A 23,513-nucleotide genomic window follows, 5' to 3' on the forward strand; every position below is an offset into this window, starting at 1 on the left:
GAAGGATACATTCCTACAAGCGGCACTCTTCTAGAGTATCATTTTTCCTAAGTAACATTTTTTTTTTTTCACAATGGCAGCAAGCTCAATATAGAAAAGTTGAAAGAGGAAAACACACAAAAAGTTGAAATCACCTATAATTCTCAGACACACTTTCGTAACAGCTTTTCACTTGATGAACTCTCATAAATATTATTCTATGTCTTTAAATACCTCTTGGGCATAGGCTGTGAACTTCTTTCAAGTGGGAGAAGACAATGTCACCATGTCACAGTTACGATGTCATCCCAGCCTGCCTGACACACAGTAGATGCTCAGTGACTATTAATACCCAAGAGGATTATCTGAATCATTTGAAATGTCTCCCCACCTGTAAAGGTCAACCAGGCTACCAGGGGATCTCCAGTCAGATGCATATAGAAGTGATGGGGGAACAAAAGCTGGTCCCTGGCACCTAGGAGGCCAGGGTTCAAAAAAAGCAGAACTGACCAGGACATCCCAACCAGCAAGATGGAATACTGGTATGTCAACACAGTAAAAGGTGTTAATTATACCACTCTGCCAGGTTAGGGGGTATAGCTCAGGGGTAGAGCATTTGACTGCAGATCAAGAGGTCCCTGGTTCAAATCCAGGTGCCCCCTCCCTTTTCTCACTTTCAGTCCCAAAGTGGGTCTGACATTACCTGTCCACACCCCTCTTCCCCAGATCAGGACACCTGGAGAAGAAAGACAAAGCCATTTGAACCCTTTGACTCACAACTCCTGGGAAAGACTCGATCTGAATTTAAAGGTGCTCCTTTGGGTGACTTGTATGAAAATGGAAATGTACAAGGCAGAGATCCCTCTGGCTCTGCCTCAGCTCCAGCCAGAAATTTCAACCTTCCACTGATCCACGCGTTCTCCACAGAGATGGCTGGTGTGTCTCCATCACACCCGACATGGGTTACGATGCAGAAGTAGTTGAACTGACAGGAACCTCTGAATTATCTTCCTGAGCCCCTCATGCTGGGCTGCAGGTCAGAGGTCCTGGACTGAGGGTCCATGTCCCCAGGTCCTAAAGCTCCCACTGGGTCTGCTCTGACTCACAGACCCAGACAGAGCAGGGCCTGGGGAAGAACAGAACCAGCTGATCCATCTCGGCTGTGGGATTAAAGCCAAGGAGTGAGGGGTGGCGGAAGGACTGGCCTGACCCTCCTTGCCTCTTTTCTTTCTCTCCTCTGTGCCGCATCATCGGCTCTGGCCAGGAAAAGGAAGCTGGAATCACATTCCAAAATTAGCGACAATGTAAAAATAAGAACAGGGAATACGAAGCTGTCCTTAAAAGCTCATCTCTTTGTTCTGGCCAAACGGAGACCCCTGGCCTCTGTGATTGTATCCAGCACTCCTCTAGGCACTGAGCTGCCCTGTGTCTAGTGAGCCCAGGAGCCCTGCTCTATTGCACCCGGAAGGCATCCCCACTTGCCATCCCCTTCCACACCATCCTCTGCCCCCAGCCAGCCATCCAGGGCCAAACCATCAGTAGAAGTCCAGGGCTGCATCATGGAGGGCCTCTGGACTAAACCAAGGCCACAGTGCCCCAACTGGGATGCCTGTTGCACATGGGCCTGTGAGGTAGGAAAGCAGGATGTGCTTTCATGGACATGAAGTTCAAGGTGCCAGGTCAGACCTCCTGAATCGGAAGGGTTGGCTGTGAAATTAAAGAACTCCATTAAAAAAATATATATATTTATTTATGGCCACGCCGGGTCTTTGTTGCTGCACATGCTTTCTCTAGCTGTGGCAAGTGGGGGCTACTCTGTAATTTCGATGTGTGGGCTTCTCACTGCGGTGGCTTCTCTTGTTGTCAAGCACGGGCTCCGGGGCTTGTGGGCTTCAGTTGTTGACATACTGGGGCTTAGTTGCTCTGTGGCATGTGAAATCTTCCTGGATCAAACTCAGGTTCCCTGCATTGGCAGATGGATTCTTAACCACTGGACCAGCAGAGAAGTCCTCTACATTTTTAAATACAACTTTTGGGGCAAGATCATTTCTTCTGAATTTTTAAAAAAATTTATTTGGCGGCACCAGGTCACAGTTGTGCCATGTGGGTTCTAGTTCCCTGACTAGGAATCGAACTTGGGCCCCCTGCCTTGGGAACAGAGTCTTAGCCACTGGACCAGCAGGAAAGTCCCCAAAGACTATTTTTAACAAATTACAGAGTCTTAGCCACTGGACCAGCAGGAAAGTCCCCAAAGACTATTTTTAACAAACTCTGGAGAAGATCCCCAAAGAAAGGGAGAATTGGGAATCACCTATTTAGTTTTGTGTTCCATATTATAGGCTTGAAAAGAAGCCATAATTAAGAGACGCGCCTGTGCACACACGCCTGATTAATGATAGGGTTGGGACCAGATCCGCATGGTTGGTTCCCAGGCTCTTCCTGCCCTCCCGCGCCCCCCTCCCCGCCCAGGGCAGGGCACAAGCTCGCCCACTGCCTTCATCTGCTGCCCACTCCTGTGGCCGAGCCCTGACCGGGCAGGGTGAGATAGACCTCCCCCAGAGATGACCCGAAAGGTTCCCACTTGATGTGTGTGTGTGTGTGTTCGGTTGTTCAGTCGTGTCTGACTCTCCGTGAACCTGTGGGCTGTAGCCTGCCAGGCTCCTCTGTCCATGGGATTTCCCAGGGATCTTCCCGACCCAGGGATCGAACCTGTGCCTCTTACGTCTCCTGCATTGCAGGTGGATTCTTTACCACTGAGTCACCTGGGAAGCCCTCCACCCGATGTCTGGTACTAAATGAAGTAAGCTTTCAGGGGCTTGAAAATCCACCCCTCTTAATCTGCAGTCAGAGGCCCCTCCCCTGAGCCAGGAGCCCACTTCCGACCCTTTCCTATGTGACACTGCTTCGTGACTGTGGCCTCCCCAGGCAGGGTCCTCCAGTCTCCCAGTCATTGTATTTTAAGTTTGTATTTTTTAATCTGTTACAATAGTGTTTGTTTTATGTTTTGCTTTTTCGGCCTAGAGGTATGAGGGATCTTCGCTCCCCAATCAGGGATTGAACCTACTCCCCCTGCACTGGGAGGCAAAGTCCCAGCCACTGGCCCACCAGGGAAGCCTCTCCCAACCCCAGCCATTTCTGTTTCTCCCTGGTCGGCTCTATGGCCTGGCTGACCCACCCTCTTCTCACCATAAGCTCTTGTTCCTCCAGACTCCTCATTTGAGTGCTCAGAAGCTTCTGCTAAAATAGAGGAAAATGTTCCGGTGATGGGTTGCCAAAGAATAAGACAAAAGTCCGCCAGAAGCCACGAGAAAGGGTCTGACCAAGTGCAGTGGGGCTGGATGTTGGAACCCATCTGGCTTTATGACAAAGGAAGAGCTGTAACCATCTGATCCTGACCCCTCTTCCCCTTCTCTCTTCCTGTCCTCCTAGAGATCTCAAAGGTGGGGGGACAGAGCTGTTTCAGGGGATAAAAGCACACTCAGCAGGGGGCACCTGGATTTGAACCAGGGACCTCTTGATCTGCAGTCAAATGCTCTACCCCTGAGCTATACCCCCTCCTTGGAGTGGCTATGGTTTACTGCTATTAACCAGTGTGCTCCCCACCCTCACCAGCACTCTGTCATTCCTGTTCGCCCCTGGTCTGTGCCTGGGCACCTGGGAGACAGACCTCACTGCAAACTGACCTTTATCTGGCCATGAGCTCAGCTCTCCTGTGCTCGTGGGGCCTGGACACTCCTCGGCCCTGACCCGAAGCTCCCCTCTCTCAGCACCCACCTGGGGCCTCTACACTGTGACCTCTAGAAGCACGGATGGACTTTGGGTCTCCATGGCCACCTCCTCCTCTGCGGTGTTTCCCTTCATCCGCGGCCAAGTTCAGGGCCTTGGCAGAGTCTGCAGAGGCTTGGTGGACACCAGGGCAGGTATTTGGCCATGAAACCTGCAGCCTCCCCAAGAGGCCCAAATGCAGCTCAAGCTTTCCACAAGAGGCCCCAAACCAGCAGGTTGGCCCGGCTGAACAGCTGACCCCTCTGGGGTCCTAGAGACCAGGCCTCTCCTTGCCAAGTCCTGCTCTGCAGCAGGACAGACCACCCACCACCGAAGGACAGGCTCTGGCGATGTCACTGACTGATCCTTCTTAGCAGCTAAAACATCGTATGGTTGCCACCCAGGGGGCCATGGAGGATGGTGGCAAAGGTGTGTTAGGAATGGGACTCATTATTCTTGTAACTCGGCTAAGTTCTGGGAGGTAAAAAGAAGAAGGGGTGGTGGGAAGAAAGAAAATATTCCTTCTTGCAGCCATCTCGGATTCCAGGCTGAAGGCACTGTTTGTAAAGCCATGGCTTGTAATTGGTACTGAGACTCCCTCCATCCTGCGCTGTATCTATTCTGACCCCTTCAGGACCCTGCCTTCCCCATGGCCTCCTCCTGGGCTCCACCAGACAGACCTAGGCTTCGGCTCACATCTGCTGCTGTTCTTCCTCCCTCTGGTCCTCGGCTTTGATGAGATCCTCCAGGGGAGGCTATTAGCTCTGATTGTGGTGGTTCAACAGGGCGAGGTATAGGATGTCGTCATTCCTGGGATATGCTGATGTTCCCTCAAATATCAGACTTCCAGAAGTTTCACAGAGGCAATAGACACCAATCATCTGGAAGATACATGGGTATTTGTCTTTCCCTAGTAAAGAGTTTCCGGGTAAACAACTGAAGGGTGCTTTGGGGAAATATAGGAGTGAGTTCACATCCCACAGTTGGATATTTTGGAAGAATCCTTTACTCAAGTTTACTCAGATTTCCCTTTCAAGGGATGCCGGGCCTCTGAACTGGTTCAGATCTGGGAACCGAGTGAGAGGTCAGGAATCTCCTTGTGCTACAAGTCGAGGGGGACGGGGGTGGGCTTCCCATCGTCAGCCCCAGGGACCTCAGGACTGGTCAAACACAGCCACGGATCAGAGAGTAACCTCCAACTAGCATCTGAAGGTGAAGAGTCACTCTTCTTGAACTCTAACACCCTAAGATCCTCCCCACTGAAATCAGAGAATCCCTCTCCACGTAAGATCTCCAGTGAGCATCCCTGTCTACAGAGAACAGCCACTAAAATGTATTTTGAAGATATAGGTGCTCCACACACCCATGCATCTCCTAAGACTTCAGCGAAGGGAATCATCGTTGTTTGAATGGGCAAGTCACACATGATAAGTAATTCTTTTGGTCTGAGAGCATGGGATATCTTTCCATTTCTTTGAATCATCTTCAATTTCCTTTGTCAATGTTTAATAGCATATGTCTTTCACCTCCTCACTCAGATTTATTCCTAGGTGTTTTTTAAAATGCGATCTTTAATGGGATTTTTTTCTCTTTCTGATATTTCATTGTTAGTGTAAAGAGATGCAATAATTTCTGTATGTTAATCTTGTATCCTGCTACCTTGCTGAATTTATTATCAGTTCTAGTAGTCTTTGTGTAGAGTCTTTAGGGTTTTCTGTATAGAATATCATGTCATCTGCATATAATAATAATTTTACTTCTTCCCATAATCTGTATTTTGATTAAGGATTTCACAGTAAATTTTGAAAGGCTTTATTCAGACCACATGTGAACTTGGTATACGTTAATAAAATGGAATGATTTCTAATCTGCTAAAAAATGATAAGGAAGTCAGTGGAAATATTACAATTCTAAATCTAAATGCACCCAATAACATAGTATCAAAACATATAAAACATAATGGACAGAAATAAAAAGGAGAAATAAACAAATCCTCAATCATAGGGTTGAGGAGACTTTACCTTTCTCAATAAGTTACAGAACAGGTAAATCATACGGCAGTAGGGTGTGGAGAATCAATAACAGAGCTGACGAACATGACCTAACTGGTATACACATGCTATTTTCACAAAGATCAGGATACAAGTTAGAAGGGAAGATGTTGTCATAAGTAAAAGGGACACAAACGGATCCTGAGGTGGCCTGCAGGATCCTCAGGGGATCCTCCTGCAGGGGATCTTCCCGACCCAGGGATCCAACTCGCATCTCTGGTATCTCCTGCATTGTAGGCAGATTCCTTACTGCTGAACCACCAGGGAAAGGGGTGGCTAGCAATGTTTTATTTTTTCCTTGGCAGTGGATACATGGGTATCTTTAAGTATTTATTAAATACTGTATTAAATAGTACGTGGAAGTTTTCTATATATATATTTCACAATTAAAATTTGCTGGTACTTTCAGACTCTGATGTTGACAGTGCATATCTATATGTCTTTTCTGGAGAAAAATTTCACAATATAATGGCTTAAACATGTATATGCAGAAATCCCATGTCTAGGAATTTATGATAAAGCAAAATATGATGAACAACAGAGACACATCTTCAAGACCCTTTGCAGAGTTGTCTGTAGGAGTGGAATTAGAAGTTGCATAGATAGCCAGCAGAGAACAGCTGGCTAAATAAATGGTAGCAGCAGCCACACAGAATACCATGCAGCGACTATGCAAGGTGTCCGGAAGTTTTTTGTTTTATTGGCATGAAAAAGTAATCAAGACTCCTATTGTTAAAAATCATCATAAAACAGGAAGAAGAGTTAATTGTTGTAAGAAAATTATACACACATTATAAACATGTATTATCTCTGAAATGACTTCTTTGCTTTTTTCCAGACAATTCAGCCTTGCTTTTTAAAAAAGCAATGGTTTCAATCGTCAGTGTCACTTAAGAAATGCTTTTATCTGAAAAGAAACTGATTTGAATAAGGATTGAAATGGGTCAGCGGAGACAGGTCCTGGCTGCCCAGATTTCACCTTTCTTCCTGATCGTGTCGCACAGAAGACACAGCATCTAGACTGTTGTCTCATCTTGCAGTGACACCCGATTCAGGTTCTCTGACCTCATTTTGGTGACTCCAGTGGTTTTATTATTTGAGAAAGTTTTTGCATTTCTGCAGAACCAGGTAGGTTTTTCTTACAAAGCTTCTGACCTTCATCCACCACTGGTCCAAGCACATCACTGCTTTGATCTTCCAGTTGCCAGAAAGGAAGAAGAGAGTTTAAACAGTTGTATCCATCTTTTCTTTTCGTCATTTAAGAGTGATTTATTGGAAATGCATCACAAACTTGATACGACAATGTGAAAGGCAGGACCAAGTAAAACTCCAAGATTCTGAAGTCAGCTTCGAAGACTGCAGTAGCAATCTCACTGCCAGGCTGGAGTAGTCAGGGAAGTGCATTTGCAGAATCCAGAACCAGCCAATCTGGGTGCTTTGTCTCTTGCCCAAGGCTCAGATTCCTTCCAAGGAGGGACCATTTGCATGACCCAGTTAGTATCAAGGCATGCCCACTTCTTAGTTATAGAAGGTCTGAGATTCCAGTCTTACCAGACTCGATCCAAGTGAAAACCGGAATGCTATTAGGACGGGGAAATGAAGGTTGAGAAGTCAGAGTACTCCCACCCATCCACAACGTTAGTTATTATTGAGATATTTGCATCAAGAAATGTGAAGAAGCGATCGCTGTTTGCAGTACAGGAATAGTTGTTGTCACAACTGGACATGTGAGAGGATAGAGAAATTTGGAGATCAGTGCTTTCCTAGTCTGCACTTTTTGCTTCTGCCAAATATCCCTTTGAACTCAGTACCAAGGCTCTTTCTCTTTCTGTTGTGGTTTAGTTACCAAGTCGTGTCTGACTCTGTCATGGGATTTCCCAGGCAAGAATACTGGAGTGGGTTGCCATTTTCTCCTCCAGGGGATTTTCTCGACCCCAGGATCAAACCCACATCTCTCACATTGCAGGCAGATTCTTTACCACCGAGTCACCTGGGAAGCCCTTCTCCTATTACAAAACTCAGTTTATTATTAGATGTTATTGCTTGAGAAACAGAAAGTCTAAGCTACCACAGACATTCAAATGGGAGATGTCAAAGTTGTTTGTGTGTGTGTGTATGAGTTAAATATTTTTTTAAAAAAGCTTTGGGATTACTATGAATATAAAAACATATGTACATAGATGTAGAACTTGGCAACTAGTAACCACTGGTTCTATACAACTACTCAGGGAGACGTTTGGGTCTAAGTATTTTAACATCGTTGCCACCATTACCTGAGGAGCAGGAAACACTCCCAATAAAACCTAAGGTGAGGGCAAGATGCAGCAACTTGCGTTTCAGGTGTGAGTTGTCCTGACAGTCTCTGAAACTTTGCAGGAGTGGCCGTCACTGAAGCGGCAATTGATACCAGAAACGGGGAAAACAATGAAGCCAACTAGGGTTGTAATTTGACAACTGTGCCTTCATTTTTCAGCAGTCTCCATCATTCAGCAGCACAAGCTGAGTTTTTCAGTGCAGTCATTGGGAAGACTGACCATCTCCACCTGAGTCAGAGAAGAGAATGCAGACATTTGAGCTTTCCATCATGTGTCTTTGAGCTTCCCAAAGCCTTCAGACTCAGCCCTTCATGCTGTTCTCAGAACAACAGCTGGTCTTTAAAAGTTTGGTCCAAGAAGAGGTGATACTCAAAACCTTCAACCGCAACCACAGACACTGACCAATCAGAATGGATGCCAGTTATAAATAGCCATTAAATGTCTTCCGGATGAATAACCAGCCGCGAATCCAGATGGTCAGTTGCATCTGTGTGATCAATTACTCAGCTACTTTACCACTGAAAGCCTTGGGCTCCTAGTTTCTTGGCCCTGAAGAATCAACTGGATTTCCATTTGCTTTAATGCCAGTTAGGATAGAAAACCAGTCCTACATCTGCCCTATTTTTCTTTTAAGTCTTTTGTCTGCAACCCGCTCCAATTGTTGCATTATCCTAGGCACAGTGTTACAAAAAGAGAAACCGGTAAGACAAGCATTGTCTGATGTTGGAGAGCTCATGTCACTGAAGGAAGGTTGGAGACATGGGTTCATGAACCAGGGATGGTCCGAGGGAAGGAACCCAGCCAGCTTCCTGGGCAACTCACACTGGTTAGGGCGCTACTTGGACGGTGCTTGGGCTCTGCCAACCCTGGGATTTGTGTCACTCAGTCTACGGATATCGTGTGAGTCAGAGATGCCAGGAGGACAGAGGGAGGAAATAGCCTTGATTTTGGCTTCTGCAGCTGTCAGCAGAGCCATTTCTTCCACCAGGGTTCACGCTCACACAATAGGGAATCCTCAAAACATGGAAAAGGGTTGAAAGGCTGGGGCAAAATGGAAAAGGAAGCAACTCATCTGCCTATAAACAAGGATCTTCTGAATCATCAGATGTTTTACTCAGACACAACCAGTGGTGCCTATAAGCCTGTTTCAATTCTGAACTTTAATGAAGGGAGTTGAGTTACTACTTATGGGCAGTTACCCCACCTGGCAACGCTGCTGCTGCTGCTAAGTCGCTTCAGTCGTGTCCGACTCTGTGCGACCCCATAGATGGCAGTCCACCAGGCTCCTCTGTCCCTGGGATTCTCCAGGCAAGAATACTGGAGTGAGTTGCCATTTCCTTCTCCAATGCATGAAACTGAAAAGTGAAAGTGAAGTTGCTCAGTCGTGTCCGACTCTTCGAGACCCCATGGACTGCAGCCTACCAGGCTCCTCCATCCATGAGATTTTCCAGGCAAGAGTACTGGCGTGGGGTGCCATTGCCTCCTCCCCACCTGGCAGTGTTGTGCCACTGTAACCGGTCGCCACTCTACCGTGCCTGTGCCCTCCTCACCTGTCCCACCTTCTCCCACCTCTGCACACCTGGCCGTGGTCTATGCTGACAGCCCTGCACTCTGTCTTCCCTCTCTCCTGGGCTGAAGGCACCAGCTGGACCCTTGAGGTTTGCCACCAGAGGTTGTTTAGCATCATACAGGCTTGTAAGTTCCAAAGGGCATCCCCGGTGGCTCAGCGGAAATCCGACTGCAATGCAGGAGCTGCAGGAGACATGGGCTCGAGTCCTGGGTCAGGAAGAGCCCCTGGAGGAGGGCATGAACCCCCTCCAGGATTCTTGCCTGGAGAATCCCAGGGACAGAGGAGTCTGGCGGGCTACACATAGGGTCACAAAGAGTTGGACATGATTGAATGATTTAGCATGCACACACAAGTTTCAAAATAATCTTCTAGCCACTGAGAATCACTGGATTTTGGGGTAAAGGCTATCAGGGGAGTGTGTCCTTCCTCAAAACAAAGCTTACATGCCCCTCATTAGTTCTACTAAGTCAGGATCTCTGGGGCTAATCTGTATTTCAAAATTTTTTAATTTAATTTTTTTATTGAAGTAGAGTTGTTGTACAATATGATATGTTACAGGTGTACAATGTAGTGATTCACAATTTTTAAAGTCATGCTCCATTTACAGTTATTATAAAATATTGGTTATATTCCCTGTGTTGTACAATATCTCTTCGTAGCTTATTTTATAACTGAATAGTTTGTACCTCTTAATCCCCTACCCTATATTGCCCCTTCCTCCTGCTAATCTGTACTTTTTTTCCATTTATTTTTATTAGTTGGAGGCTAATTACTTTACAATATTGTAGTGGTTTTTGTCATACATTGACATGAATCAGCCATGGATTTACACGTATTCCCCATCCCGATCCCCCCTCCCACCTCCCTCTCCACCCGACCCCTCTGGGTCTTCCCAGTGCACTAGGCCTGAGCACTTGTCTCATGCATCCAACCTGGGCTGGTGATCTGTTTCACCCTTGATAATATACATGTTTCGATGCTGTTCTCTCAAAACATCCCACCCTCACCTTCTCCCACAGAGTCCAAAAGTCTGTTCTGTACATCTGTGTCTCTTTTTCTGTTTTGCATATAGGGTTATCATTACCATCTTTCTAAATTCCATATATATGTGTTAGTATGCTGTAATGATCTTTATCTTTCTGGCTTACTTCACTCTGTATAATGGGCTCCAGTTTCATCCATCTCATTAGAACTGATTCAAATGAATTCTTTTTAACGGCTGAGTAATATTCCATGGTGCATATGTACCACAGCTTCCTTATCCATTCGTCTGCCAATGGGCATCTAGGTTGCTTCCATGTCCTGGCTATAATAAACAGTGCTGCGATGAACATTGGGGTGCACGTGTCTCTTTCAGATCTGGATTCCTCAGTGTGTATGCCCAGAAGTGGTATTGCTGGGTCATATGGCAGTTCTATTTCCAGTTTTTTAAGAAATCTCCACACTGTTCTCCATAGTGGCTGTACTAGTTTGCATTCCCACCAACAGTGTAAGAGGGTTCCCTTTTCTCCACACCCTCTCCAGCATTTATTGCTTGTAGACTTTTGGATAGCAGCCATCCTGACTGGCATGTAGTGGTACTTCATTGTGGTTTTGATTTGCATTTCTCCAATAATGAGTGATGTTGAGCATATTTTCATGTGCTTGTTAGCCATCTGTATGTCTTCTTTGGAGAAATGTCTGTTTAGTTCTTTGGCCCATTTTTTGATTAGGTCATTTATTTTTCTGGAATTGAGCTTCAGGAGTTGCTTGTATATTTTTGAGATTAATCCTTTGTCTGTTGCTTCGTTTGCTATTATTTTCTCCCAATCTGAGGGCTGTCTTTTCACCTTGCTTATAGTTTCCTTTGTTGTGCAAAAGCGTTTAAGTTTCATTAGGTCCTATTTGTTTATTTTTGCTTTTATTTCCAATATTCTGGGAGGTGGGTCATAGAGGATCCTGCTGTGATTTATGTCAGAGAGTGTTTTGCCTATGTTCTCCTCTAGGAGTTTTATAGTTTCTGGTCTTACATTTAGATCTTTAATCCATTTTGAGTTTATTTTTGTGTATGGTGTTAGAAAGTGTTCTAGTTTCATTCTTTTACAAGTGGTTGATCAGTTTTCCCAGCACCACTTGTTAAAGAGATTGTCTTTTTTCCATTGTATATTCTTGCCTCCTTTGTCGAAGATAAGGTGTCCATAGGTGTGTGAACTAATCTGTATTTTTAATAATGTCCCTAAGTAATTCCAGTGCAGTCAAGCTGGGTAACCTGTGATTCAGTGTGTTCTCCATAATGTAAATTTTAAAGAAGAGGAACTCATTAGGAAGTGAAACACACACAGATCATTAAAGACAGAACTATGAGGAGCCTGGTGGGCTACAGTCCATGGGGTCGCACAGTCGAACATGACTGAAGCGACTACACAGCTACACCGTGATCTGTGTCAGAGAACACAAGGAAGATAACAAGGACCACGGGACAGTGGTGACGATGGTGACTCGTGGGACAGTGGTGGAAAACGCTAAATAGGGTCATCTATCTGTATCTGGTAATAAAGAAAGCTACCAGCAGGGGGCACCCGGATTTGAACCGGGGACCTCTTGATCTGCAGTCAAATGCTCTACCCCTGAGCTATACCCCCTCACCTAGGTGGAGGGCCTCCTTAGCTTATTTCACTTGAGTTGCCACACCAGACAGTTCCATAATGTGCTATAAACTTTGTTTATTCCCAATCAGACTGTGGACATTGGGCCCACCACAAACTGAGTAGAGACTGACTTCTGTCCATGAGTTCATCTTTTTCCCATTCCCCAGAGACTCCACACTTGTCTAATAGACACTTTTCCACCCTCTAGCCACACACCGAGTTTCTTCAAAAACTGAAGTCTCATCCTCTCCCCTCACTCAGAACCTGGTGAGCATTGTAGTGGGGGAGAGAAGACTGTAAGAACCATAGTTGTATCAGTCAGCGATGCCCACGGTAATGCTTCAAGACAAATAATCCCAGGATTCTGGTTCATGCAACAATAAGCATTTATTTTCAGGTTCATAGGGCAGCAGCACAGATGCCAAACAATGATGGATCTCAGCTGGACTTTACCTGGTGGCCCTGCTTCAAGCTGTGGGTCCATCTGTGCTTGGTTTCTCTCTGTGAACTGGGCTCGGGTTTGCTCCCTGTCTGTCATTCCAGAGTCCCAGTTAGAGGAGTAGCAGCTAGCAGGGGAAGCTTTCTCTTGGAAATGGCAAAAATGCAGAAAGTCAAGTCCGACGACGCAAGCAGATCACAAGCCTCTGCTTGTATCACATGTGCTAACATCCCATCAGTCAAAACAAGTCACAGGACCAAGCCCTGAATCAAGTGCGGGGAATTATACCTCCTTCTAAACGTGAGGATCTGAAAAGCCTTCTGGCAAAGGGCACAGACAGAATAAGTGAACAAGGCGGGGGAAAAGTTTAATCTACCATGGTCTGCCCTCTCGGTTATAATTATTTATAGCTCTACCGCATGCAAAATATACTCAGCTTTATCCCAAGTCCTCAAAGTCTCATTCAATCAGACAAAATTCAGGATCTACATTAGGTCCAGGTGAGCCACCTGGAAACCTATGACAAGTTATCCACCCCTCACACAGCCCGAATCCAGTGACAGGACAATGTAGACTCGCAGTACTGGACCACTTGCAGTCGACTTACTGCAATAAACATCTACATTCACAGACCGGACAAGATAGGAAGCAGATATGAATATGCAGAAGAAACCACCATGTGCCCTTCTACGTTTGGGTGCAGCCAGAGCCTCCTTGGAGACACCGATTTCAGTACCGGCCAGTCTTATTCACAATAATGTTGCATTTATTGCTGCATCCATGGGTTTGCAGGAATCAGCTAGTCTAGGGTGGGCTGGGCTGGGTGAGTGGGCTTCAAGCTGTGGGCCAGCTGGCCTGGGCGCCTCTCAGTGAGCGGGGCTCAGGGTTGGGTCTTGTGTGCTCATTGAAGGGCCTGGCTGAAGGAGAGAAGCTTACAGGGTAAGCCTGGCTCAGGGTAAGAGCAGAAGTGCCAGAGGGCAAACACAACCTTGCAAGGACATCTCAGGGTGCTGCTTGCATCATATCTATTCACATCCTGTTGGCCAAAACAAGTCACATGGTGTGCCAGTTATCAATTTATTGCCGCTCAGCTCCAAATTCACCCTTCCATACCTGCTGTGGGATAATGGACTGGGTTCTCTAAGTGTTTCTCCTATAAGTGAGCACAATATTAACAGTTGTCAGTAGAAGGTGCAGGAGGGACACTGCAGGAGAAAGGGGTCCTCTGCCTAGGTCCTGCTGCAGGTGTTTGCCCCTGGCCCTCCTGTTGCAAGTTGGGCAATGGTGCGGGTGTGTAAGGACACCTGGTGATGCTCTGCCCCAGGTACACACCCAGAGGACGAATCACTTGGTGACCTTGCAGCCCCAGCTGGGCGGGTGACCACTCCTGTACCTGCCAGCCACCGCCCCCCCCCACCACCCCATGCACCTGTCTGCCAGCCTCGACTTGCCTCTGCCCAGAGGTCTGGTTTCACATCCTCCAGTGTGGACACTGCACACTTCAGGCCTCACACCTCCACACGGCTTACCTGTGACCCCCAAGGCTGCTTCCTGCTTGCCTGGAAACCATGAGCCGGTCTGGTTGGGGCAACCTGGAGAGCGGGCCACAGTCCCACCTTCCTCAATGGGGTCTGAATCCTAGCTTTGATGAAGGGTTCCCCTTCCAAATTTGCCCTTGGCTGAGCACTTCAACCCAGGGATACCTTTAGGGTTCTCTTTGTACTTTTATGGGGCTTCCCTGGTGGCTTAGACGATAAAGTGTTTGCCCACAATGTGGGAGATCCAGGTTTGATCCCTGGGTCAGGAAGATCCCCTGGAAAAGGAAATGGCAATGCACTTTAGGACACTTGCCTGAAAATCCCATCGTCAGACACAACTGAGCAACTTCACTTTCTTTCACTTTTGCACCTTTATAGTTATTCCCCCTTCATAGCACAATCATTCTTTATTTTAAACGTCCCTGTTTAAATTACTGTGCAGTTTCTGTCTTGTGATTGGCCTAGACTGATAGCTGCAGCAGAGCCCAGAGCAAAGGGATGCAGAGCACACTGGCTTCTGCAGCAAAGACAGGTCACAAAACAACAGGGGTGGAAAGGATAGAGGTGAATTACAGCCAATAGGTCAGTCTACCTGACTTCACTCTGACACAGGAGAGAAGACACTTGAAAAGACAACAAGTTCTGGGGAAAAGCCTTGGTGGGGTTATGACAGATATGTTATCAAGGAAGCCATTTGGCAACAAAACAAGCTACAAGCTACCAGGGGGCACCCGGATTTGAACCGGGGACCTCTTGATCTGCAGTCAAATGCTCTACCCCTGAGCTATACCCCCTTGGCCCACAATGGGTTCTCATTACCTTACTTCAAGTGCATTACCACACCCAACCATTCCACAGCTACTATAAATTCTATTCAGCCCTCACTGCCTCTGAAACTGGCAAAGCCACCACTGGAGGCCATTCTTGGGCCATGAGTCCACCTGTGCAGCCCCAGAGGCCCCGCCCTTGTCTAAGAGGTACCTTTCCATTCTAGTTGCAACCAGCACTGCAGGCAGCGGGGAGGGAGGCACCATGTTTGAGAACTAGGACTTTTAGGGTTGAAACCCTGCCCCCTCCGCATCCTTCCTCCCTTCCCTCCTCCCCTAGCTCCTCCGCCCCCGCCCCCTGCTCTGCGCCATCCTCCAGGCCTCAGCCTTCTTCTTTGCCTGACCCTCTTTCCTTCCTTGACCCTCCATCACACACTCCTGCTCTCCCTGCCCGGTTCCCGCCTAGGGGGTGTCCTAGAGGCTGAACCCAGGGGAGATTCGCGGAGAGGTGGCGTCAAGATCCTCTGGGGAGCACAGTAGGGGAAGCTAAGACCAGGCGTTCAGTTCAGTCACTCAGTCGTGTCAAACTCTTTGTGATCCCATGGATGCAGCACGCCAGACCTCCCTGTCCATCACCAACTTCAGGAGATTACTCAAACTCATGTCCATGGAGTTGGTGATGCAATCCACCCATACCATCCTCTGTCGTCCCCTTCTCCTCCTCCCTTCAATCTTTTCCAGCATCGAGGTCTTTTCCAGTGAGTCAGCTCTTCGCATCAGGTGGCCAAGTTATTGGAGTTTCAGCTTCAGCATCAGTCCTTCCAATGAATGTTCAGGACTGATATCCTTTAGGATTGACTGGTTTGATCTTGCAGCCCCAAGGACTCTCAAGGGACTTCTCCAACACCACAGTTCAAAAGGGTCAATTCTTCAGTGCTCAGCCTTCTTTATGGTCCAACTGTCACATCCATACATGACTACTGGAAAAACCATAGCTTTGACTAGATGGACCTGTGTTGGCAAAATAATGTCTCTGCTTCTTAATATGCTGCCTAAGTTGGTCATAACTTTTCTTCCAAGGAGCAAGTGTCCTTTAATTTCATGACCAGGTGTAAAGGCTGTTATTTGAGGGCCCACAGGCCGGGACCAAGGGGCCCTGGTGTGTGGTCAGAGTTCTTTCCTTCTGGCCTGCAGAGAGAGAGGCTGGGTCCCGTGTCTGCCAGTCCCCATGCAGACCTCCAGGCACTCCACAGCAGGTCCACACAGAGGAATATTATTCTGTGATGAAAAGTAACTAGCTATCAAGCCACAAAAAGACATGGAGGAATATTACATGCATGTTTCTAAGTGAAAGAGGTCATTTTGAAAAGGCTGTATAGTGTACACTTCCAACTAGATGACATTCTGGAAAAGGCAAAACTGTGAAGACAGCAAACAGATCAGTGGTTGCCTGGGATTGGGGTGGGAGAGTGGGATGAATAGATATGGCAGGGGAATTTTTAGGGCAGTGAAATTATTCTGAAGGATATTATAATTGTGGGTACATGACATTATGCATTTGTCAAAACCCACTAAACTGTACAATACCAAGCATGAACCTTAATGTTAACCACGGACATTGGTTAATATTAATGCATCAACATTCATTTGCTGTTTTTAAAAAAGGTCACACTAAATCAAATCTCTTACCATTATACAGTGGAAGTGACAAATAAGTTCAAGGAATTAGATCTGATAAGACTGAGTGCCTGAAAAATCATGGATGGAGGTTCATAACATTATATGGGAGACTGTGATCAAAACCATCCCCAAGAAAAAGAAATGCAAAATGGCAAAATGGTTTCTGAAGAGGCCTTACGAATAGCTGAGAAAAGAAGAGAAGTGAAAGGCAAAGGAGAAAAGGAAAGATATATCCATCTGAATGCAGAGTTCCAAAGAATAGCAAAGAGAGATAAGAAAGCCTTCTTAAGTGATCAATGCAAAGAAATAGAGGAAAACAGTAGAATGGGAAAGACTAGAGATCTCTTCAAGAAAATGAGAGATACCAATGGAACATTTCATGCAAAGATGGGCACAATAAAGGACAGAAATGGTACGGATCTGACAGAAGCAGAAGATATTAAGAAGAGGTGGTAGGAATACACAGAAGAGCTATACGAAAAAGATCTTCATGTCCCAGATAACCATGATGGTGTGATCACTCACCTAGAGGCAGACATCCTGGAATGTGAAGTCAAGTGGGCCTTAGGAAGCATCACTAGGAACAAAGCTAGAGTACGTGATGGAATTCCTGAACTATTTCAGAACTATTTCAAATCCTAAAAGATGATGCTGTGGAAGTGCTGCACTCAATATGCCAGCAAATTTGGAAACTCGGCAGTGGCCACAGGACTGGAAAAGGTCAGTTTTCATTCCAATCCCAAAGAAAGGCAATGCCAAAGAATGTTCAAACTACCGCACAATTGCACTCATTTCACATGCTAGCAAAGTAATGTTCAAAATTCTCCAAGTCAGTCCTCAACAGTACATGCACCAAGAAATTCCAAATGTTCAAGTTGGTTTTAGAAAAGGCAGAGGAACTAGAGATCAAATTGCCAACATCTGCTGTATCATAGAAAAAGCAAGAGAATTCCAGAAAAACATCTACCTCTGCTTCATTGATTATGCTAAAGCATTTAACTGTGTAGATCACAACAAACTATAAAACTCTTAAAGAGATGGGAATACCAGACCACCTTACCTGTCTCCTGAGAAACCTGTATGCAGGTCAAAAAGCAACAGTTAGAACCACACATGGAACAATGGACTGGTTCCAAATTGAGACAGGAGTACGTCAAGGCTGTATATTGTCACCCTGCTTATTTGACTTCTATGCAGAGGACATCACGCGAAATGCCAGGCTGGATGAGGTAAAAGCTGGAATCAAGATTGCTGGGAGAAATATCAATAATCTCAGATACACAGATGACACCACCCTTATGGCATAAAGTGAAGAGGAACTAAAGAACCTCTTGATGAGGGTGAAAGAGAAGAGTGAAAAAGCTGGCTTAAAACTCAACTTTCAAAAAACTAAGATCATGGCATCCAGTCCTATCACTTCATGGCAAATAGATGGGGAAACAATGGAAACAGTGACAGACTATTTTCTTGGGCTCCAAAATCACTGCAGGTGGTGACTGAAGTCATGAAATTTAAAGAATCTTGCTCCTTGGAAGAAAAGCTATGACCAACCTAGATAGCATACTAAGAATCAGAGAAATTACTTCTCCAACAAAGGTCCATCTAGTCAAAGCTATGATTTTTCCAGTAGTCATGTATAGATGTGAGCGTTGGACCATAAAGAAGGCTGAGCACCGAAGAATTGATCCTTTTGAATTGTAGTGTGGGAGAAGACTCTTGAGAGTCCCTTGGACTGCAAGATCAAACCAGTCAATTCTAAAGGAAATCAGTCCTGAACATTCATTGGAAGGACTGATGCTGAAGCTGAAACTCCAATACTTTGGCCACCTGATGTGAAGAGCCAACTCATTGGAAAAGGCCCTGATGCTGGGAAAGACTGAGGGCAGGAGGAGAAGGGGATGACAGAGGATGAGATGGTTGGATGGCATCACCGACTCAATGAACATGAGTTTGAGCAAACTCCGAGAATTGGTGATGGACAGGGAGGCCTGGCGTGCTGCAGTCTATGGGATCACAAAGAGTCAGGCATGACTGAATGACTGGACAACACCACTAATACAAATTTAATAATGGGGCACGTGGGAGGGGGCAGTTGAGGTGAGGAGATGGAGGGGAGCTCTCTGTACTTTCTGCTCAGTTTTTCTGTAAAATTAAAACTACTCTAAAAAATAAAGACTTAATTTTTTAAGGTGAGGGTTACTTGGATTATGAATCAGAGACCTCGTGATCTGTGTTTAAATGATCTATGAGCCATTATTATCTAAAAAGCACCTTTCCACCCATAGGGCTATCCTGAACCGTAGCACAGCCAGTCACCCAGGTATTTGTGGCTTCCAGAACCTGGGGGTCTGCCCCAGGGCAGAAGCGTGACTTTCCCACCAGGTCTTCTTCCCACCCTCTCCCTCCTTGCTTCTGGCCCTGTTGCGGGCACTGGCTTTGATAATCATATGTGCCTGCTAATCATATGTGCGTGCTCAGTCGCTTCAGTCATATCTGACTCTTTGCAATCCCATGGACTGTAACCCGCCAGGCTCCTCTGTCCATGGGATTCTCCAAGCAAGAATACTGGAGTGGCTGCCATGCCCTCCTCCAGAGGATCTTTCTGTCCCAGGGATCGAACATGCGTCTCTTAGTCTCCTGCATTGGCAGGAGGGTTCTTTCTTACTTGCGCCACCTGGGAAGCCCGTGTTCAGGCAAAATACCCTTGAGGATCATCCAGTATCATCTTCCCCAAAATGTGTCTGATCAGATAGTGCTGGTTGGGTAGGAAGATCAGAGACCATGTTGTTTTTCAAATAAAAGTATCCGGATTCTTCCCCGGAGCCTGTGGGGCACAGCTGCTAATTCAGTTGGCTCCTTGGACCGTCCTGACTCACTTGAAAAGAGAAATAGTAATAGTAATAGCAACTGGGAGAGCTGACCAAACACACACCGCTCTCCCAGGGTCAAGACAAAGCCTCTAACGCTGGATGAGGAAAACGTCCAACCATTTCCTGAGTCAGAAGATGACCTTTCCTCCCTTTCCTCTCCTCTCCTCACTCCTTCCATGTTCTATTTGCTAAGCCCCCTTAGAGGAAAGTAGCCTAAGTTAAAAAGCCTCCCAACATGCGGGGTTGGGGGGTGGAGGTGAAGGTTGGTGGCACTGAGATCTAATCTACGGTGACCAGGTGTGTTCCAGATGGAAAGAAAACCAGCAAGTGGCACCCGGATTTGAACCAGGGACCTCTTGATCTGTAGTCAAATGCTCTACCCCTGAGGTATACCCCCAGACAATTCTAGTCTCTGAACCAACACCAGTTCACTGTGTCATAACACCCAGGTATGCAGTTGATGGCAATTACCATCCATTCTCTGAGAGCCAGTGGGAACCTGTAGAATGGCATCCCTCAGTAACACCCTCTGGTCTCCAACCTCCCCTGTACCTCCCACAGAAGTGCTTACTTCTTGGATGATTTCTCTACAGACTATGTCAGCTGTTTTGTTTCTTTTCTTCCATGTGAAACTAATTATCTCATCCATATACTTTTTCTCCTGTGGGTTTATACCTTTTTATTGCTTTATTATAGCTGTTGTTCTGTCGCTAAGTGTTTCTGACTCTGCAGCCCCATGGATTGCAGCACAAAAGGTTTCCCTGTCCTTCACCTTCTCCCCGAGTTTGCTCCAACTCATGTCTGTTGAGTCAGTGATGCCATCCAACCATCTCATCCTTTGTCATCCCCTTCTCTTCACGTCTTCAGTCTTTCTCAGCACCAGGGTCTTTTCCAGTGGGTCAGCTCTTCGCATCAGGTGGCCAAAGTACTGGAGCTTCAGCTTCAGCATCAGTCCTTCCAATGAATATTCAGCATTGATTTCCTTTAGGGTTCACTGGTTTGATCTCTTTGCAGTTCAAGAGACTCTCAAGAGTCTTCTCCAGCAATCACAATTCAAAACCATTAATTCTTTGGCGCTCAGCCTTCTGTAGGGTCCGGCTCTCACATCCATATATGACTACTGAAGAAACCATAGCTTCAACTATACAGACCTTTGTTGGCAAAGAAATGCTCTGCTTTTTAATGTGCTATCTAGGTTTGTCATAGCTTTCCTTCCAAGGACCAAGTGTCTTTTAATGCTGTTGCTACAGTCACTGTCTGCAGTGATTTTGGAGCCCAACGAGATAAAGTCTGTCACTGTTTCCACTTTTTCCTCATCTACTTATCATGAAGTGATGGGACTGTATGCCAAAATCTTAGCTTTTCTGAATATTGAGTTTTAAGCCAGTTTTTTCACTCTAACTGTTGCTTCCTGACCTGCATACAGGTTTCTCAGGAGACAGGTAAGGTGGTCTGGTATTTTCATCTCTTTAAGAATTTCCTACAGTTTGTTGTGATCAGCACAAAGGTTTTAGCATAGTCAGTGAAGCAGAAGTAGATGTTCTTCTGTAATTCTCTTGTTTTTTCTATGATCCAGTGATACTGGCAATTTGATCTCTGGTTCCTCTGCCTTTTAGAAATCCAGCTTCAACATCTGGAAGTTCTCAGTTTATGTACGGCTGAAGCCTAGCTTGAAGGATTTTGAGCATTACCTTGCTTTCATGCGAAATGAGCACAACTGTATGGTCATTTGAGCATTATTCAGCATTGCCTTTCTTTGGGATTGGAATGAAAACTGACTTTGTCTAGTCTTGTGGCCACTGCTGAGTTTTCCAGATTTGCTGACGTACTGAGTGCAGCACTTTATTTATCATAATTAGAAAAATGTTATTTAAAAAAATTGTGTAAGTGAAAATATAAGCACAAATAAGTAAAATTAAATAGCTGTGTAGCCAGACCCATGAACCATGCATGCATTTCAAAATTTTTTAAAATTTGATACTTTGGTGAGAAGAGCAATTAAATAATAAAGTTGTCTTTACTGATACTTTATAGCATTATAAAATAAATTCTTTAGGTATAAAGAAAAATAACTTCCAATCTAGAATTCTGACAGGATTGGGTGCATTCAGGGTGCTATGACTGTAGACTCAATCTAGAATTCTGAACCCAGGTAAACTGACATTCAAGCAAGAGGACAAAAGAAAGACATTTCAGATGTGCCAAACCTAAGAGCATTAACTGGATCAGAACCTCGCTGAATTAAGGAGAAAGAAGGGAGATGAACCGAGAGAGAAACAAGGAAATGCAAACCAGGAGGATGACACCCCTGGGATATCTGGAGCAGCCTTCTCTCCTGAGCTACTTGCCTTTGTGGGGCCAAAGATACTCTCCCGTCCTCTGTTTCCCCATCTGCAATATAGGTGTAATCATACAACCCCCTGGGCTGACATTTTCTGAGGCAGACTGAGATCTTCAGGTTGAATTGGCCTGCTCTGGACAGAAGAGGTGGATCTCCTTGACTCCCTTGAATGAGTTTTCCCCATATTGGCAGAAGCTTCTTTAGATTTAGTTTCTGAATGGTAAACTGGGAAGAGAGCTAATCCACGACAAAGAAGATCCTCCCAGGGGCTCCCAGCAGGCAATGGAAGGAAAGGGTGGGGGGTCTCAGGATATGGGTCTTTGGAGGAGTGGAGGCACCAGGGCTCAGTAAACACAAGATGAGGCAAGGGTGAACAGGGGCCCTGGGTGTGGCTGCGAGTGTGAAAGGGCCTGGTCACAGATGTGTGGATCTAGATCTGCGGTTCTTAAAGCATGGCCCTGGACCCCCAGCATCAGCGTTACCTGATAATTTGTTAATCTGAAACTTTCAGGGGGAAGCCCGGACATCCCTGTTTTAACAAGTCCTCCAAGTGATTTTGACACACCCTACAATTAAGAACCATGGGTCTAGAGCAGAGTTCAGAGGATGAGCAATCTGATCGTGGTCCTTGGCTTTCAGCCTGCCTCTGCCCACCAGCTCAGTCTGACCCTGGGGCAGGTGCTAGAATTCCCAACCCAGCCCTTCCTGGGGGTTCAGTACGTGAGTCTTCCTGCAGGTGGCCACAAGGGAGCCGATATAGATCTGCGACAGGTGTTGCTCAAAGTGGGATCCCCCAGGCCCTCGATAAGAAGCTTGTTCCTAACCCCACGTCACATCTGCATGTTTGACAAGCTCCCAAGATGATCCTGAGCACAGGGAATCTGAGGACTGGCCCGACAGGTGCAGCATGCACAGGTCAAATTCTGGTGTCCCCGTTAGCTTTTCCTTGTGGTCCTTCAGTTGCACGGCGTTGTGTGCTCTGCTAGGCCCACATTCTAGCTCCCCTGATGGTCCCACCTCATCATTAATCTATCAAAACGCTCCTCTTCTGTAGCCTTTACATTTTTTGACTGATAGAGCATAGGGAAAAGAGGAAGATAAGAGACTCATTGACTTAATTATAAGGTCCTGAACCCAAAGTCAGGAGAAGTGGATTCAGGTCCTGAGTTTATCTGTAAGGAGCCGTGTGTGCCTGGGTAGACCAGTAACCCTGAATCTCTGTGTTCAGATGCCCATTGTGAAGGGCATAGACCAGGGACCCTGAGGGCCTTTCCTGCCATAAATACCAGTGTCAGTGCCTTTCCAGCAGGAGCAGGGAGGTGGTTACAGGGAGGGGGGACCTGTTGCTTATTTCTCATCAAGGAAGTAAAATTATAGTGAGGCTGGCTTGGCAGCTTTGAGCAGGCCCAGCCTGGTGAACATCTTGTGGCAAAAATTTATAGGAATGTTGGGCGTGGCTACACAGGTAAAAGGCAGTACTAAGGCCCCTACTTATATCAGGGGGTATAGCTCAGGGGTAGAGCATTTGACTGCAGATCAAGAGGTCCCTGGTTCAAATCCAGGTGCCCCCT

General features: G+C 46.2%; 6 non-coding genes across 6 annotated transcripts; 2 read left to right on the top strand and 4 right to left on the bottom strand.

Annotated features, from left to right (window-relative positions):
* Positions 1-569: 569 nt before the first annotated feature.
* Positions 570-641, top strand: TRNAC-GCA (transfer RNA cysteine (anticodon GCA)). Its single transcript has one exon. It is a non-coding gene; the product is annotated as a tRNA-Cys (tRNA).
* A 2,821-nt stretch (positions 642-3,462) lies between these two features.
* TRNAC-GCA (transfer RNA cysteine (anticodon GCA)) lies at positions 3,463-3,534 on the bottom strand. Its single transcript has one exon. It is a non-coding gene; the product is annotated as a tRNA-Cys (tRNA).
* An 8,695-nt stretch (positions 3,535-12,229) lies between these two features.
* TRNAC-GCA (transfer RNA cysteine (anticodon GCA)) lies at positions 12,230-12,301 on the bottom strand. The gene has a single exon. It is a non-coding gene; the product is annotated as a tRNA-Cys (tRNA).
* Positions 12,302-15,006: 2,705 nt separating this feature from the next.
* On the bottom strand, positions 15,007-15,078 carry TRNAC-GCA (transfer RNA cysteine (anticodon GCA)). The gene has a single exon. It is a non-coding gene; the product is annotated as a tRNA-Cys (tRNA).
* A 4,848-nt stretch (positions 15,079-19,926) lies between these two features.
* TRNAC-ACA (transfer RNA cysteine (anticodon ACA)) lies at positions 19,927-19,998 on the bottom strand. Its single transcript has one exon. It is a non-coding gene; the product is annotated as a tRNA-Cys (tRNA).
* A 3,443-nt stretch (positions 19,999-23,441) lies between these two features.
* On the top strand, positions 23,442-23,513 carry TRNAC-GCA (transfer RNA cysteine (anticodon GCA)). The gene has a single exon. It is a non-coding gene; the product is annotated as a tRNA-Cys (tRNA).

This window comes from Muntiacus reevesi, chromosome 6 (genome assembly GCF_963930625.1).
Source record: "Muntiacus reevesi chromosome 6, mMunRee1.1, whole genome shotgun sequence".
NCBI lineage: Eukaryota > Metazoa > Chordata > Mammalia > Artiodactyla > Cervidae > Muntiacus > Muntiacus reevesi.